This window comes from Rhinichthys klamathensis, unplaced genomic scaffold (genome assembly GCF_029890125.1).
Source record: "Rhinichthys klamathensis goyatoka isolate OS25496 unplaced genomic scaffold, OSU_Roscu_1.1 h1tg000036l_1, whole genome shotgun sequence".
NCBI lineage: Eukaryota > Metazoa > Chordata > Actinopteri > Cypriniformes > Leuciscidae > Rhinichthys > Rhinichthys klamathensis.
This window is the reverse complement of record NW_026606584.1, coordinates 8409271-8425943: the sequence shown is the minus strand read 5'-3', so window position 1 is coordinate 8425943 and position 16673 is coordinate 8409271.

Sequence of the window (16673 nt, the reverse complement as noted above, 5' to 3'; positions counted from 1 at the left end):
TCAGTTCAAGCAGCACATGAACTGATAATCTCTTCTAGTTATAGCACAACTTAAACATGAATGAAAATCAGAACTTCAAAAAGAAATCAATACACACCATTTTTTGGTGGTCCACTGACTTTAATCTACTAACTGGTTTGGTTTGTTTGTCGGACAAAAATGACGGGTGTCTGCATAATAATTGGTCAGATCGCCTGTCAATCAAAGTCTGGCAAAAGGTCTCACCACTGAGCTCTTAAATTAATATTTTAAACCTTATAAAATTATTGCAATGTATAGTCACAGTGATACGCTTACCTATTGTACATCTTTCAGAATCTGCAATGTAATACTCAAGAATGCAACACGATGCATTAAGAGCCAGTGGGTACAATTTTTAGCAAGATGATGTGATGATTAAATTTTTCTAATATTGTTTTACATGCTAATATCTTTTTTAGCCTCTGAAGGGCAGGACTAAATTAATTAATTAATTTCTAAACAAAGTAAGAACAATTTACACCAATTTACATTGTTCAAAAGTTTACACCCCCTGGCTCTTAACAGATGCTTCCTTCTTGAGCATCACTAAATGTTTGCAGGGTTTGTAATAGTTGTGCGTGAGTCCCTCAGTTGTCACCAGTGCGAAAAGATGGATCTCACAATCACAGCCACTGCTAGGAGTCAAATATGAAGAAGATGCTGGAAAAGCAAAGAATGTGCAGGAGCTGGAGGATTTTTCCACATGAACAACCATTACAAAAACAAAAACAAAAAAACACACACAAAAAAAACAGTTGTGGATCATTCAGGTAATGGCACACAATATAAAAATCAAGTTAATTTGTCTTGTATTTTGTGTTTGTATTTTTTCTTGTGGACTAGGCTATTAAACATCTGTTATGTGAAAAAGCTTTTTCAGTGCAGTACTAAACAGAACAATGTTTTTATGATCCTTTCTTATAAATAAATAAAAATTACATTTTGGAGATTCTGAAAGGTGTTTGTAAACTAAAGTGTAAATGTACCAAAAATCATAAAACTATTAGACGCCAAAATCATCGCAATTTCATGACTCACATGACAAAAATTTTGCGGATTCACTCCCACATTTAAATGCATTTATCACTCTTTATAATTTACTGTGTGAACGTAACCACTGGTCCTCTAGAAGCACGAAAAACAAAACTATTAGATTGTCAATAGCGCTCCCTTTAAGCCATCACTTACTTACCGCGTTCTGCACTCTCCCTTAAACTCTCGTCATAAACACTGAAGTTGTCCGCACTGCACAGTGAATCTCTCATTTATATCGCGTCTAGACTTTGTTGATTATGAGGGGATTTGCGAAAGGATAAAGCTCGTGCTGATTCTGAACATACATTTAGAGCGAATTCTCCGCATGTAGACTAAAACGCCTCTGATTTGCCACTGTGTTCATGCGCTTAATATACATGTCTGTGATTGGCTACAATGCTCAACGCGGAAACAACACAAGTAGTTTCGTTTCGTTTTTGAATAATTTTTGTGTCCTCTAGTGCCCGGACTCGACTGGACTCGGACATTCTTCCGAGTCTAAAATGTCCGAGTCCGTGTCAAGTCCGAGTACAAATAGCTGGGTTTCAGTCACGTGATTATGATGACGCGCGAAATTCAGATGGAGGGCAGGGAGTGAAGAGCGCAATGGACGAGATGGAGGAAAGTCCGTACTGTACTACTTTACACGCTATTACAAGAGAAAGAAATACACAAAAAATCAAACATATGTTGGACGTGATCCTTACGTTATGAAGAGGAGCGATTTTTCAACTGAATTTAAAGATTTTCCTGCTATCGAGGCGGTAGATATCAGCAACTACCTCGTCTTACAGACATACTTTGACTTTACAAAGTTCGGAAACGTTACACGTTACACAAACATAGCCACTTAAGTTGTATTAACTCACCTTTGACGAAGTGATCACTGCACACACGGGTATTTTCCCATTCGGCTCCTCCCGACCGCAGACGTAGGTTTGCAAGCCGTTTTTCCGGAGTTTTTCGGTCAATTTCTTGCATTTTCCCCCCTTATGAACAACAACTTTTGGTACACGATAAAAACTCATCGTGGTTTGATCGATTTAAGTAACCATAAACGACGCAAAACATAGGCATTTTGAGTTTGTTATAGTGCTTTCTAAATACAGCAAATCACTTCCTGCCCTCCATTTGCATTTCGCGCCATGGCAACGCAGTGGCGTGACGTCATATGAAAACAAGCTATTCATCCAAGTGCGTGACAAGTCCGAGTTCGTTAAAAATTGGACTCGAGTCCGGACTCGAGTCCGAGTCCGAGTTCGAGTACCCCAACTCTAACATTTAGTTCATAATGAGATTCCCCCCCCCCCCCCCCTTTCAATTGTTTTACTTCAATGAAAGGTTAGAATTTTGTGAAATTTTTTAATGAACGATCCAAAGGATAAACAATGCAGATTTATTTTCACAGCTGCCTTTGATCATATTTACCAGGGGTGCCAATATTAGTGGAGGGCACTGTACTTACTATAGTAATAACTGTAAATTAAGACGAATTACCAGTAACTAAACCTAAACCAAGCCCTAACCTCATGAGTAAATGTAGTTAATTAATATAACTCAGTTCTTGTGTAATTGCAGTGTAACAATGTCACCTTAAAATAATAGTAACCAAATATATTTTCCATTCAATGTCTGAGTTCTAAATTGATATATTTTTAGCTAATAATTCATTAGGTATGATAATTTTAAAGAGGACAATTGCTCAGCATTTTAGGTAACAGGTCCATCTTTCTTTAGTTCTGCTAGTACAAACATGCAGATCATCTCTTGCCTGTGAATACTCTTCTATCCCACTTACTCGCTGCGTTCTGGCTGTCTCCTCTTAGCTCTTTTCCCAGAGGAGGGCCATTCTCCTGCATTGCATTCTAGCAGGCTTGTTAATAATGTATTGATGAAGAGGTGCTTCTGTTGATTAGGTAGCAGCCACTCTCATAATGGGACACTGGAAGGAGGCCAGGGATCTTAAACAGAAAGTAAACATCAGTTTAAATAAGCTTTTGTTAAAGTAAAAGACAGAGAGAGAGATTATGTGATTTTTTTTTTTTTTTTTGCCTGACACCCTCCTCAACGCCACCCCCTTGCCCTGGGAGATGTAAATGACTTTGGTTGCAGACACAAGTGAAAATATATATAAATAAAAAAATTGGTCTAAAGAAAGGGAAAAGCGGGGTTTCATTTCACGCCTTGCTCTTGGATCACTGAATAAAAGGAAAGTACATTAGCAGCTGTTAAAGGAATCAGAAGCTATTGTTGCCGCATCAAAATTGCTGTCAGTGAGCATGTGACAGCAGCATAGTGAGAATATCTTTTATTTTCCTTCCTCTGCCATACTACAACAGCAATTGCTTTTACAGAAGTCTTGCAGGTATATTTGTGGCATCATCACCTAAAAATGCAAAATGAAACAAACATTGGTGCCAGTGCGTTTTGCAGAAACAAGCCAAAGCTTGTAATACGCATGAAATTCTGGAGAGAATAGCGCTGTTAAGCAGATCCTTTGTTTATCTGTATTGGCATTGCAAACATGCCCTCTCAACTGGCATTCAATACAACAGCAAATAGAAAAATAGATCCATTTTAAGTCAGGTCAAATGTATTTATATATTACATTTGAAAACAGCCAGTTTTGAACTATGTGATCCGATAAACACAGACTCAAGACACAACACAGAAGAAAACAAATGGAGAACACACATTCTCAATAAGAGTTTTCTTATATTATTGTTGCAAGTAAACCATTGTGAACTCGCACTGCGTCAGAACGCTAGAGGGAACGCCTCAGCGTGACTGATGACTGAAACACTGTATAAACACGACAATCGAATTGGCCGGCGTCAGCCATGACGTCATGCTCTTGCGCGACCAGGAAGTATAAAAGGGGCGCCTAGAGAACATGTCATCCTCTTTTCGTCTTCAGGGACTGTATCACTGACACTGTGAGTTACACATTATGGCTGGAAACAAGCGCTTTAGGAAGTTTGCCGACCTGTGCGAGAGGTTTAATTGCATCGCACCACAGACCTGGCACTCCGGGCCACCAAACAGACACCTGCCACGATCGTTGGCGGCCATGGTGGCAACGGAGAGGCATCTGTGGGTGAAATTGGCAGGCATCGGGGAGAAAGAGAAGACTTTTCTCCTTGTTGCCCCAGTTTCGCCCTCTGAGCTTTTCGGGACCTCCGTTGAGGCGGTGGTCGGAAAGTTCAGGGAGGTGAAGGCGCGCTCGGCAGCATATAGATCTTGCATACCGCGCCGGTCCAGGCCCACACCCAGACAGCCTGGGGGTCCTGGCCCGTCTCGTTCTGAGGATCACAGAAGGGGCCAGTGGGACTCAGTTGCCGCTCGTGTCCCTCCTCCTAGAAGGAGTAGGTCAACGAGGCGGCCTGAGTCCAGGAGGAAGAAGCAGGGTGTCAGGGAAGTAGCTCAGGCCAGACGTGAGCATCCTGGTACAAGCAGAGGCAGGTAATCGCCTCCTTCCCTGTGCACACCCTCCTCTTCCTCTTTCCCCCTTCACCCATAACATCAGGCCCAACGAGCTGGACGAATGATGATAATCTATTCTAACGGTCTGGCTCAGGCCTTTTTTGTGTGACCAAAAAAAAAAAAAAAAAAACCCGATCATAGTGAGAAACAACCCCTGTAGCCTCACTGCAACTACTTGATAGAGTAGTTGGCACTAGGTGCCTCCTCCAGTTAAAACGAACACAGCCAGACTGTTCCAAAAGAAAAAGTATTTATGTATATAAATAATATATGTTTTATATACAGGGTTATTCGGCCTCCGTTCCCCTCCTGGAAAGGATGGGTTTCCCTTATGGTGTGGTGAAATTACTACAGGGACTCTGTCGCTAATTTGTTCACTGAGTCTCTGGTAGCACAGATCTGAAATTGGTTAATAGTGATAAGCACAGGTAGCAGGTAAGCCTCTCTGTGGGGTTAGAGGCATGGTTAGGCTTCCTCTCACTCCAGAGAGTTATCTGCTGATGCCTCTGCTCTCTAGAGCTTAACAGAGTGTCTATAAAGTAAATAAATCCCTTAGTGATTTTTGCAGGCCTCCTCTCTTGCGAGAGTCATCATGTTGAGGCCTCAGGCCTTTGAACCCCATGCAGGCAGCCCGGCCCTGCTGCAGGTAGAGGTAGATAAGACGTCACTCTCTTAAATGGCAGAGAGTTTTTGACCCTTCGCCTCTCGGGCTCTGAGCTGGATTTATCTAACATAGTTGTTTTTCACCCAAATAGAAACAAATAGTCTAAGACCACTTGGGAGTAATTATGGCAGGCCTCCTCTTCTTTAGAGTCTCCCTTTTGAGGCCTCCGCTCCCCATAGCCCTGTGGAGGCGCAATACATCTCTAAAATCGAGACGGTGGTTAGATCACCTCCCTTTAGGATGGCGTCATGTGGTAAGGCCCTACTAGAGCCTCCATGAGGTTGTTTTTCCAAGAAACCCTAGTTAGCAGGGTATTTCTATAGAGTGCTCCGTTTCACGGATAGCCGCCGAGTAAGCCTAGTACTCCCCTGGTTCCCCTGGGTCATCATGCAGAGTATTTCACCTCGGGTTGAGTTTTTAGCAGGCCCTCACGAAGTTTGGGCCTCTATACTACCAGTAGGCAGGTGTGTTAAGGTAACAGGCTTCCAGTGTTAGCCTCCCTCATACGGCCAGGCCACCCCAAATGCAGACTCCAGTACTCCCCTTTAGTTTAGGTTCGTTATGCTGAGTTCGTCTCCAGTGGCCATATTTCTGAGCACATGAGGATGCCGTAGGCTTCCTCTCATTTGAGAGGAACCCTCGCTCCCTGTGCACTGTGATAGGTGAGCTATGTGTCAGGCCTCCTCTCCTTCGAGAGTCATCCTGCTGAGGCCTCCATGCAAACAGCTTTGCAGGTAGTAGTACAGAAAAAAGAGTTGTTCTTAGGCCCTTCACTACCTGAGCTCTGCACTATGAATTTTTTCACACTATGAGAAAAAGCTCTAGAGACCACGTTGGTGTAAGTGTGGCATGCCTCCTCTGCTCTTAGAGTCTTCTTGCTGAGGCCTCCGCTTCCCTTAGCACTGCAAAGGAGCTATCGTCACTGAGACTGTGGTTGAGTATAAAAACCCAAACAGGTTGTTGGCTTCAGCGATAAGCATAGATAGCCCCTGGAATGGGGGTTGACAAGCCCCTCGTGTGAAAGCACAAGGGTACTTCCTCGATTAGCATGAAGCTCGGGCAGTGGCCATAGGAGTGCTACTGACAGCCTGACGTGCAAGCAGTAAGGGGTTTTAACTCTGAGATGAAGGTGTTTGCGCTTGTAAACAGCCATAATTGGCGAAGCATCCCCTCAGCATGGCAGCGTGGGTAGATTGTTCCCCTAGCGTTCTGACGCAGTGCGAGTTCCCTTTCTAAAGGGAATGTCTCAGGATAGGACTGTAACCTTTGTTCCCTGAGAACAGGGAACGAGACACTGCGTCTCGTCGCCATGCCTCCGGCCTGCTTGCACAGTCCCTTCAGATGAAGAAGTGGATGACATGTTCTCTAGGCGCCCCATTTATTCTTTCTGGTCGGGCTAGAGCATGACGTCATGGCTGACGCCGGCCAATATGATTGTTGTGATTATACAGTGTTTCAGTCATCAGTCACGCTGAGGCATTCCCCCTAGCGTTCTGATGCAGTGTCTCATTCCCTGTTCTCATGGAACAAAGGTTACAGTCGTAACCTGAGACGTTTATTATTATTATGATTATTTTATTTTTAATACTTCTCAGCATTTAATAGTAGGACACACAATGGGCATTTTCTATGAAACAAAATTTATTTCTGTTTGTGTCGTACATGAAACAATTTAAAGGGGGAATGTACATGGGAATGTATTTTATAAATAATTTACTAATATCTTTATCATGCTTGTGTTTAATGAATAAAGCCTGACATCTGCGTGTCTGACTAACAAGAACCTTTCACAATAAATTGGAAGTAGGAAGTAGCAATCATTCCTTTCGTAATCGGAGAATTATAACAAGAACACTTACTCCAGTTCTTGTTGTTTGTGCACATCCAGCAAGAGTGGGTGTTTTGATGGGGAGTATAGGTACATAATTGTATCCTCCAACTTGCTCCATGCATGTATACATGTGTCCTCATCTCATACAGCTGAACGAGAAGCTAGATGCTTCTATCTATCTATATCTATCTATATCTAGAATTACTTAATGACTAAGCATTCACAAACTAAAATAATAATAGAAAAAAACAGGAAACAAAACTTTAGACAGGAATGGATGAACACAACTCTAAATTGTCTCTAGATCAAATTTTAATTAAATGTAAATATTCGCTTTCGTTCCTATTTTGTTTTGTGTTTACTGTCTATTGGTTTCCTCTGCATGATTCCTTGATTGTGAGAGATTTTCACCTGCTGTTAAAGTGTGTTGTTAGAAGAGTTGCACTAACGGAAGTAAACAGGTACCTTATCAGTCAACACGTAAATGCGTCATCTCACCTCCACACAGCTGTTTATCATTAATTACAATACTGTTATTGTCGCTGTTTTGAACTTTGCAGTATGCGTTTGCTATGAATAAATAATAACACATAAAAGTTCTGAACCAGAGTTGTTCAGAGTGGATTAGACTGAGGATAAGACCACTGGAAAAACTCTAGTCTTGTTCAATTAAGTTTGAATAAGTACTGCAGCCTCTAATGGGGGATGGTAATTGAAAGCTCCCTGATGTTTTAAAAAAATCTCTTTTCTACTCATCTCCACTTGAAAAGGGGCAGTTCAGAATTTGTTGTCCCAAAGTAAGTTCTAAGAGACCTTCAAATCAAGTATGAGCTTTCAAAGGCACTCTTCGATTGAAAGCCAATGGGAAAGTCCTTACGCTTTTATCTCGGACGTTAAAGAAAATGATGAGGATCTTGAGCCAAGGCCTTTCGGATAAGTGAATATATTTAATTTCTTGAAAGAATCACAGACTTGGTGTCTTTGGTCCTTGATGCCTGTTGGGACGAAGCCATGAAGAAGCCTGCATTCCCCTCACCACCCCCACCACCCTCATTCCCCGCTCCCTCCCACCGTCTGTCTCAAAACTAGGGTTCAAGAAGAGAAATAGGCCTCAAACCCTCTGCAGTCCTTTAAGTTGATTTATTTATCAGGTCTCTCTGTCTATCTCGACTCTTATGTGGAGGATGCCCTGGGGTGGATCTTCATGGCATGGACCCCCCCCCCCCCCCCCCCCCACCCCCCCACCCCCCCAAAACCCATCTATAGCCGTGGCATCAGAGTTGGCGCCCAGTGTTGGCTTTCATCAGAACAGCTCTTAAAGATTCACACTCATAAATGTTGAGTTCTCCACCAGGGCTCACTACCACCACGCGTGCCATTAGAAAGAGAACGCAGCTCGCATTCATCTATCTGGCCCTTCTTCCCAAGGCAGTCTGCAGTAGGAGCGTCTTGCACCTCCTACCCATATGTCCACAGCTGTTTGTTTTTGCTCTGGGACACTACACTGTCAGCTTGCCAAGATGGTGTTCAAACGGACCCCTTGAAACGGTGATTGCTTACACACAGTCATAGTAAGTTCCCATGTTGACCCTTGTTTTCAGGTCTGTTTATATGAAGACAGAAACATAAAGTGTGCAGGGCTGGGCCCTGAAAACAACCAGCCCACCGGCCCTGTGTGAATTAGCCAAAAGATAGATCTGCTTTGACGTAAGCTCCTCTTTTTCTTAACAATTCGCAAACTAAAAAAATCCTTTTGTTGTTAGATCCAAACAGCCTGTGTTGATAACATAAAACGTTTTTTTTTAAACGTATTTCCCTCTCTCCTCCTCACCATCTCTCTTTCAGCATGTTTACAACCCAGAGACTGACTGATAAAAAGAACATCTGGCTTTTGTGCATAGCTGAAAGACTAACAATGTATTATAGATGATGATCTGTAAATCTGCCAAAACGCCCTGTTGTTGTACCATAGTCTTTCAATGATTCTGCCACAGAGTGCATATTACTGTTCTGCTCTGTTGCCACAGCATGGAGAGACTCCTCCATCATTTATTAATGTGGTATCACTGCAACAAACATATGTATTGGCATAATTTAGACCAGAAGGCAGCTAGGTCTCGCCTGGCCAGCACAATGCATATATAATTACCTTGAAATCATTCGCACAAGAAACATCAAGATCTTAAAAAAACAGATGGGTTTACGCTGAAGAGAGACATAACACCTGAATTCTGAGGAGAGTAACACCTTACGGTGACTGAAATAAAGGATAACACCTTTTAAAACGGTCATATTGTTTTCTGATTATTAAAATAATCTGTATTATCTATGATAATTACTTCTTAGCACCAAACATATGGTTCTGTTGTCTTGAATTCAGCATGGATTTTCTCTGCAGCTGTGCCTTAAATAAGAATTAACATGTTTCTTTATTAACAGAAAATTATCTGCATTTAACATTCATAGGCTTGCAATGCCACATATCAAAACATGTTAATATAAATATATATATATATTTTTTTAAATCATTGATGTGTTTTTTTTTAAATTTTTATATAAATTACATTTGGGTTTTGGTAACTCTTTACAGTAATGTTTAATTTGTTAACATTATCAGCGTAAACGTAAAATTAACAATACTTCTGCAGTATTTATTCATTTTAATTGTTCATTTACTAATACTTTTTTTTAAATCAAGAGTGCATATGAACTGTCATGAATAAATTATGAACAACTGTATTTTTTATTAACTAACATTAAGAAAGATTAATAAATGCTGTAAAAATAACTAATTTCAACGGAAGATACCTTATTGTAAAGTGTTACAGAATTTTCAAACCATGTAAACAGGTGATCACAATTTTATTTATTTATTTAATAAAAACAAATTGACAAAAATAAGCATTCTTTGTTTCCACGAGTAACCACATTGAAGAGTTAAGCATAGTCACAAGTTTTCTTTTTTTCCTATTCTCTTATCTTTTTTAAGACATAGCAACAGAGTAGACATGAATTGCTCATGGAGAAATCAAATTCATGTCTGGCCAGGTCGTGCTTTAGGTGGACGCCATCTACCTCCTCTTGACAAGTTATGATAAAAACATGTAAAAGAGGTGCCAAAGATTCCTGAGCGTTATGATAGGAAGGATTTTCTTGCTGTGAGAAGATGCCAGCAAGCCTACCCAGAATGCAGTGGGTGTTTGGAAGTGTCCAGCAATGTCAGTTCCTCCCGAGGGGTTTTCTTCTTCCTCTTCCCTCTTGCCCTCATGATAGCACTGCAAACTGAGAGATATCCAGAACATCATAGCAATTGTAGTTTCATTCCTTTCTGTTTCTCGATTGGAAATGGTGACAGAGAAGATAGCCAGAGAGAGAGAGAGCTGGAGAGATGTGAGAGTCCCGTACCTAATTATCCCCACATGGCTGGCAGGTTGACTGGTTGGCAGTGTTGCCATCTTGGGGCACGAATGTTCCGGCTAGGCTAAGAGAGGCAAGAATGCCGTAGTTGCTGAATGTTGGTCACTGTCATGCTTGTTTCATCCTGTCTTGCATCTGATTTCCCGGCTTGTCTGTTCACCTGGTGCCAGAGGGCTGTTTGAACAACCTTCACAGACCAGCAGGTCTACTGCAGTTTAATGCTCTTCTCTCATTAACAGCCCTCGCTTTAAATCATATGTTGTTATACAATACTAAAAAGTGAATATAAAGTAGTACCCCAAAACATTTAATTAAAATGTATAATTTCACACATTTCTGCATGTCACATACTTTTAGTATATCTCAGTGTTAGTGTAGCAGCTTGTTTACTGTGAGTGTTATGCTGCATTCACCAAATTAGTGTAAATAAGAAAAATGGAAGCTTTAGCGTTAAGTTCTGCCGGGAAGACTCAATTGCTACGTCACTTATTACCTTCTCATCTATCCAATCGTGTCTAATACTTGCGGTATAAAAGACCAGTACTTACACATGTCTGAGTTCGCAGATGCTGACGCTTTCATTCATGCTCTCGTTTAGTCGCCAGCCAACATGTTTCAGGACACGCATATTGTTCTATTATTGAGTTCCGACGATGGATATGTCCCGCCGTATCTCCTGCTACACGTCGAGGTTCCCGCGATCAGTGCCGCATCTCCCCGTATGCACAGTGGTCTTCGGAGAGTTTTTGATCAGCCAAGGCCTCTCATGAGAAGTTCTACTATCTAGGCCTAAAACACCCTGGGTAACCAATCAGTTTCCATTTTCACGTCATCAAACGCCTCAACAGCGTCAGCTCAGTCAGGATAATCCGGCAGGAAGAGAACTATGTCATTCTCAACAACTTGTCCAGCAAAAGAATCTCGCTGTCTGCACGGGTGCATTATCCCGCAGATCACGATCCAGCGACATGAATCAACAACTCTGCAAATCACGAGAGGCGATCTTCTCTCGCTGGTTCAAGTTCAAGCTCCACTTCCAAGGCTTTCAAGTCGGTTTTTCAAGTTTGGTAGGCGCTTCCACCAGCCACTGTTAATATGTCCTCTCTATCATGATTAAACTTCATCCAGGTAAGTATTTCTCTGTTGCTTCCTACACCAGCGGCAGAGTTCAAATTGGTGTCCACGGTGACGTGGCGTACGTGTTCATAATTACTAACGTTACTGATCTGCAGACTGCAATGGGGCCGGTTAGCTCGCCTTAAAGGGGAAATGTTCATAGCAAGTGTAAGCAAGTTTCGCGTCACCGCCACAGTACAGTGATCTAATAATATCAGCGCTGTCAAAACACCCGCAATGTTGGAACTGCACAATGTATTATTTTTACAATGGAGATGAACGTTCCTGTAAACTGTGCAATTGTAGAAAAAAAATATATATATATCAGCGTTGTCGATACCACGCTCTCATGGGCAGTTTGCAAATACCCACTAACAACTGAGTAACTGATTAAAAAAAAAAAAAAAAAAACCTGAGCTAAAGAGTGCAAGTTGTTCATTTGGCTGTTATGCATTCGGTAGTGGATATATCTACAATGGCAGTTAATTACATACTTACATAAGTGTTGCAATTTCACAAACAACTATTTTCAACATATTTAGGCCTACTTTAAAATCATATTATAAGTCCCTTAATGAAAATTAGATCTACAATATTGGAAATGTGTACAATTGCTGTAATATTTAACCTTTCCTGGTGACCACTTAATCCACTGATATGTGTGATAGAAATATTTTATGTGATGGGTATTTCCACATTAATGTACAGAAAAATGCAGACTAAGGATGCTCCTGTCAAAGGCCACATATCCTTAGCAAAAACTGCTAACTCAGTAGAACTAACAGTCATATTAGTTTTACCAAGTCAAACCAATCAACAGAACTAATCAGTGAAGGAGGCTCGAGTGGCATTGTGTTTGCTCAACTGTTTGATTTACTTGCTCATGTATCTTCTATTCAAGAGTCTCAACTGTGTTGTGGCCAGCGATCTCCCAGCCATGAATGGGGCTATGTCTGCAAGAGCAACTTGGGAGCCATGTCAGGCATATGCTGCGCATCTGAGAAAAGGATTCTACGCTTTAAAAAAAAAAAAAAAAAAAATCAAGTATCATTTAGGTAATGATAGTAGCTTCTTGACAGGACGCCGTCACCTTACTTCAGGTAAGTACCGTATTAAGAAGTCAGATTTAGCCGGTTAAAAAAAAAAAAAAAAAAAAAAAAAAAAAAACACACTAGACAAAGGGTGCATGTCCAATCTCAGATTCGGATATCTAGGTCAGTAAGGCTAGATGAATCTTCTAAGCTCACTCAAGGTTCGTCCGCTCTTCACAAAATCATCCTATAGCGATCGTTAGCGTCCTTAGGGATTAAGTCGCAAAATATATTATATCGTTGTGCTACAAAGCATAGTTGTCATCAAGGCAGATCTTATTGTTAGGCGATCATGCCATTCCTGAGACGTTAATTTGGCTATCAATCGTCTTCAATTTCATAATTAAGGTTGCGCTTATTCCTTCCAATGCAAAGCCATAGCTACGCGCTTTCACTCTTCGTTACAGGCTTTCAGACGGCTTTTGGCCTTCAGCAACCCGGATCCATCACCCTGCCCTCCTCTAACAGAGTTTGTTAAATTAGTAATGTTTGCTTTTCTTTCAGATTCCTGTTTTCACATCCTGATCACGGCCGATTGTTCCTTCCTCGTCTACAATTACGAATCGTAATTTAATATTTCTTCCATCCATAGTTTGCTCGCAGGCATTCAAATTCACGCAAGTATTAATACTAATTATCCAAGTCTGTTCACCGTTCCTTCTCTTTGTTTGCTACTTAAGGCATAGCCAAGACCTGTAGTAAACCTCCGATAAACGCCTGCCAATCACATTGTATCACAAAAAAAAAAAAAAAAAAAGTGTATAATTGTGCCCTTTTCGCAGGATATGTGGTGGGTCTCCGGTGTGTATGCGGGTTTGGCTCGGAATGCCCCACAGATAATTTTGAATAGCATGTTGGAATGGTCATTTCGAGGTGATTAAGCATATCATTTTGTCTATCCCTTTGGATGTGGCAGGGCTGCTACTCCCGGCACAGGGGTCGGAGTTTCAACAGCTCGTTTGCAGCTTCAATTACCTCTCACCAACAATTTAACTTTTCACTTTGTTCCACCAGAATCATTCAAGATGGAGCGACTCAAGAAGTGTCAACATATAGACAACATTCCGAATGGTCGTTGATAAATTATGTAGCTCATCGTAGCTATCTCTAGTCACTAATTAGTTTATTCTGTCTCGATATTCTTTAAATCATGTCTGTGGGCAGGATTCATGTAAATTTAGGTTGTGATGCACTAACCAGGAGGAATTTCATTAGCTCCTCTCAGCGCTGTTGTAGTCTTTAAAAAGCTATTCTTAAATTAATTTCTCCCATTGTTTGAACTCTACTGTTGTAACCTTGAAGATGTTGGTTATGCTTATACGGCAACATTTCACACTAAGTAAGTTAGAAAAGCAAAATCCATCCAACCCCCTTTTTATTACTTCCTGTCCGCATGGTCTCTTTTCTATTGGTATTCAGATTGGAGCTGTCTGTTACAGCGTCATGGCTCATGCATCCAGGGGATTCACTCCAGGAGCTAAATACTCCGATTTCCCCATGGTCTTTTTCTGATTTGCGTTTCTCACCTAATTTCTTTACTCTCTTTCTTAAGAACTCTAAAAATGACTCTCAAGGCTCTGTTTCACATTATCAATTTATTAATTAGTAATAAATTCTGTCCCTTCTCATCTATGATTAATTTCTTAAATTCCCCTCCATTTATCCTAACTAACGGAGCACTTCTTTCTAAGCTAGTTCAGGACTCATCAGTTCTGTCCTCAAAAGCTGCAGTCTATCTCCCTCCCAGTATACTGGTTATTCCTTCAGGATCGGGGCAGCCACTACAGCAGCTGATCATGGCATTTCTACTTCAGCTATTAAGATCCTGGGCAGATGGTCTTCCTCTGCATTAGTCTATATAAGACCCGATTCAAAATCATCCTCGAAGCTCAGCAAGCTCTTCACTAAAACTGTTCAGGTAAATAACCTTTGCAACTACTGGTGGTGGTGCCATGATATTCCATTCTCACAATTGGTCTTAAATTCTGCTTGCATTTACAAATGGTCAATGAGTCATTGTCTATATGTGGCCAAGTGGCCTTGTCTTAATGTGGCCTTGTCTCTATGTGGCAGTAGTAGCCGTTGTGGTCTTGTTCCATGTGGTCTTTATGGTCTTTAAAAAAAAAAAAAAAAATCATGCAAGTGTATGATATACATGTTCAGTGTGGTCTACTGTGACCGTGTAGCCTAATGTGGCCTTGTCCCGTGGTCTTGTGGCCAGTTATGGCATGGTTCTGTGTGGCCTAGTGGCTGTGTCTCGTTGGCCTTGTATCCGTGTGGCATTAGCAGCCTTGTGGCCCAGCGGGCCTTGTCTCTGTGCGGGTCTCAAGGCCTTGTGGCATAATGTTGCCTTGTCCTATGTGTGGCCTACATGGTCTTGTGGCCCTTATGGCCTCGGTTCTGTGTGGCCTAGTGGCCGTTGTCCCTGTGTGACCTCGTCTCAGTGTGGGCTTACGATATTGCGGCCCTTGCGGCCTCATTCTATGTTCAGTGTGGTCTACTGTGACCGTGTAGCCTAATGTGGCCTTGTCCCGTGGTCTTGTGGCCAGTTATGGCATTGGTTCTATGTGGCCTAAGGCCTTGTCTATGAGTGGTTCTGTCTCTGTATGGCTTTAGCAGCCTTGTGGCCCAGCGGGCCTTGTCTCTGTGTGGGTCCAGAGGCCTTGTGGCACAAAGTTGCCTTGTCCTGTATGTAAAAAATGGCCAGTGGTCTGTGGCCCTTAGTGGCGCGGTTCAATGTGGCCTAGTGGCCGTTGTCTGTGTGGCTTGCTCTGTGTGGTCCATAGTGGCCTTGTGGCACAAGTTGCCTTGTCCTGTATGTAAAAAATGGCCAGTGGTCTGTGGCCTTTAGTGGCGCGGTTCAATGTGGCCAAGCGGCCGTTGTCTGTGTGGCCAAGCGGCCTTGAGGCATTGTTGCCTCGCTAAAAAATGGCCATGTGGTCTTGTGGTCCTTGCGGCCTGGTTTTGTGTGGCCTTGCGGCCTTGTCCAGTCTACCTCGTTCTATGTGCGGCATTAGAGGCCGTCGTGGCTCATTGCGGCCTTGTCTCTGTGGTCTAGCAAGGCCATGTGGCCGGGCGGCCTTGTGTCTGTGGTCTATCATGGCCGTGTGGTCCAATGTGGCCAGTTGCGGTCTAAGGAGGCCTGCTCTGTGTACGGCCCTAGGCGGCCTGCTCTGTGTGGTCCAATGAGGCCTGGCCCAATGTGGCATTGTCTGTGTGGTCCATCGCGGCCTTGTCTCTGTGTGGTCCAATGAGGCCTGGCCAATGTGGCTCTGTTTTGTGTGGTCCATCGAGGCCTTGTCTCTGTGTGGTCCAATGAGGCCTGGCCAATGTGGCTCTGTTTTGTGTGGTCCATCGAGGCCTTGTCTCTGTGTGGTCCAATGAGGCCTGGCCAATGTGGCTCTGTTTTGTGTGGTCCATCGAGGCCTTGTCTCTGTGCGGTCTGTTACGGCTTGTCCCATATGGCCGGTTCTGTATGCCCAAGGTGGCCTTTTCTCTGTGGTCCTATAACAGCTTTGTTCCATGACCTGTCCCTATGTCCTAAGTTAGCTCGTTCTCAGCTAAGTCACTATTCCACAACACTTGCTTCCCTCCAACTCATTCTCAGGGAAACTGGTTCGATCAGACGTAAGTGCGTCTCAAAACATAAGTCGCCTGGATGAAAGCGTCAGCATGGATAAATGCTAATGTACATTTCAGCAGCAGAACATTAATGCATAAATGCTTTATTCACGTCTTCGCATAGTACCTTCAGGCTCACTATGAAGTCGTCTCTCACTAATTAGTTATTGGCTACGAGGCTTTCCACATTTCATGTTCATGCCATTATTAACTCCCTTTTCTTTCTATTTTAGGCTCTACAGGATACACGACTGGTGGGTATACTTTTCTTTACCGTTCTTTGGGGGTGGGCTCCGTCCTGGTGGAATTATCTTCCACCTATTTTTGGGGGTCGGCTGCGCCCCTGCCTTCGTCTTCAGGCAGGAAATGCAGAGTCCGGACCCTCGGATTGCGA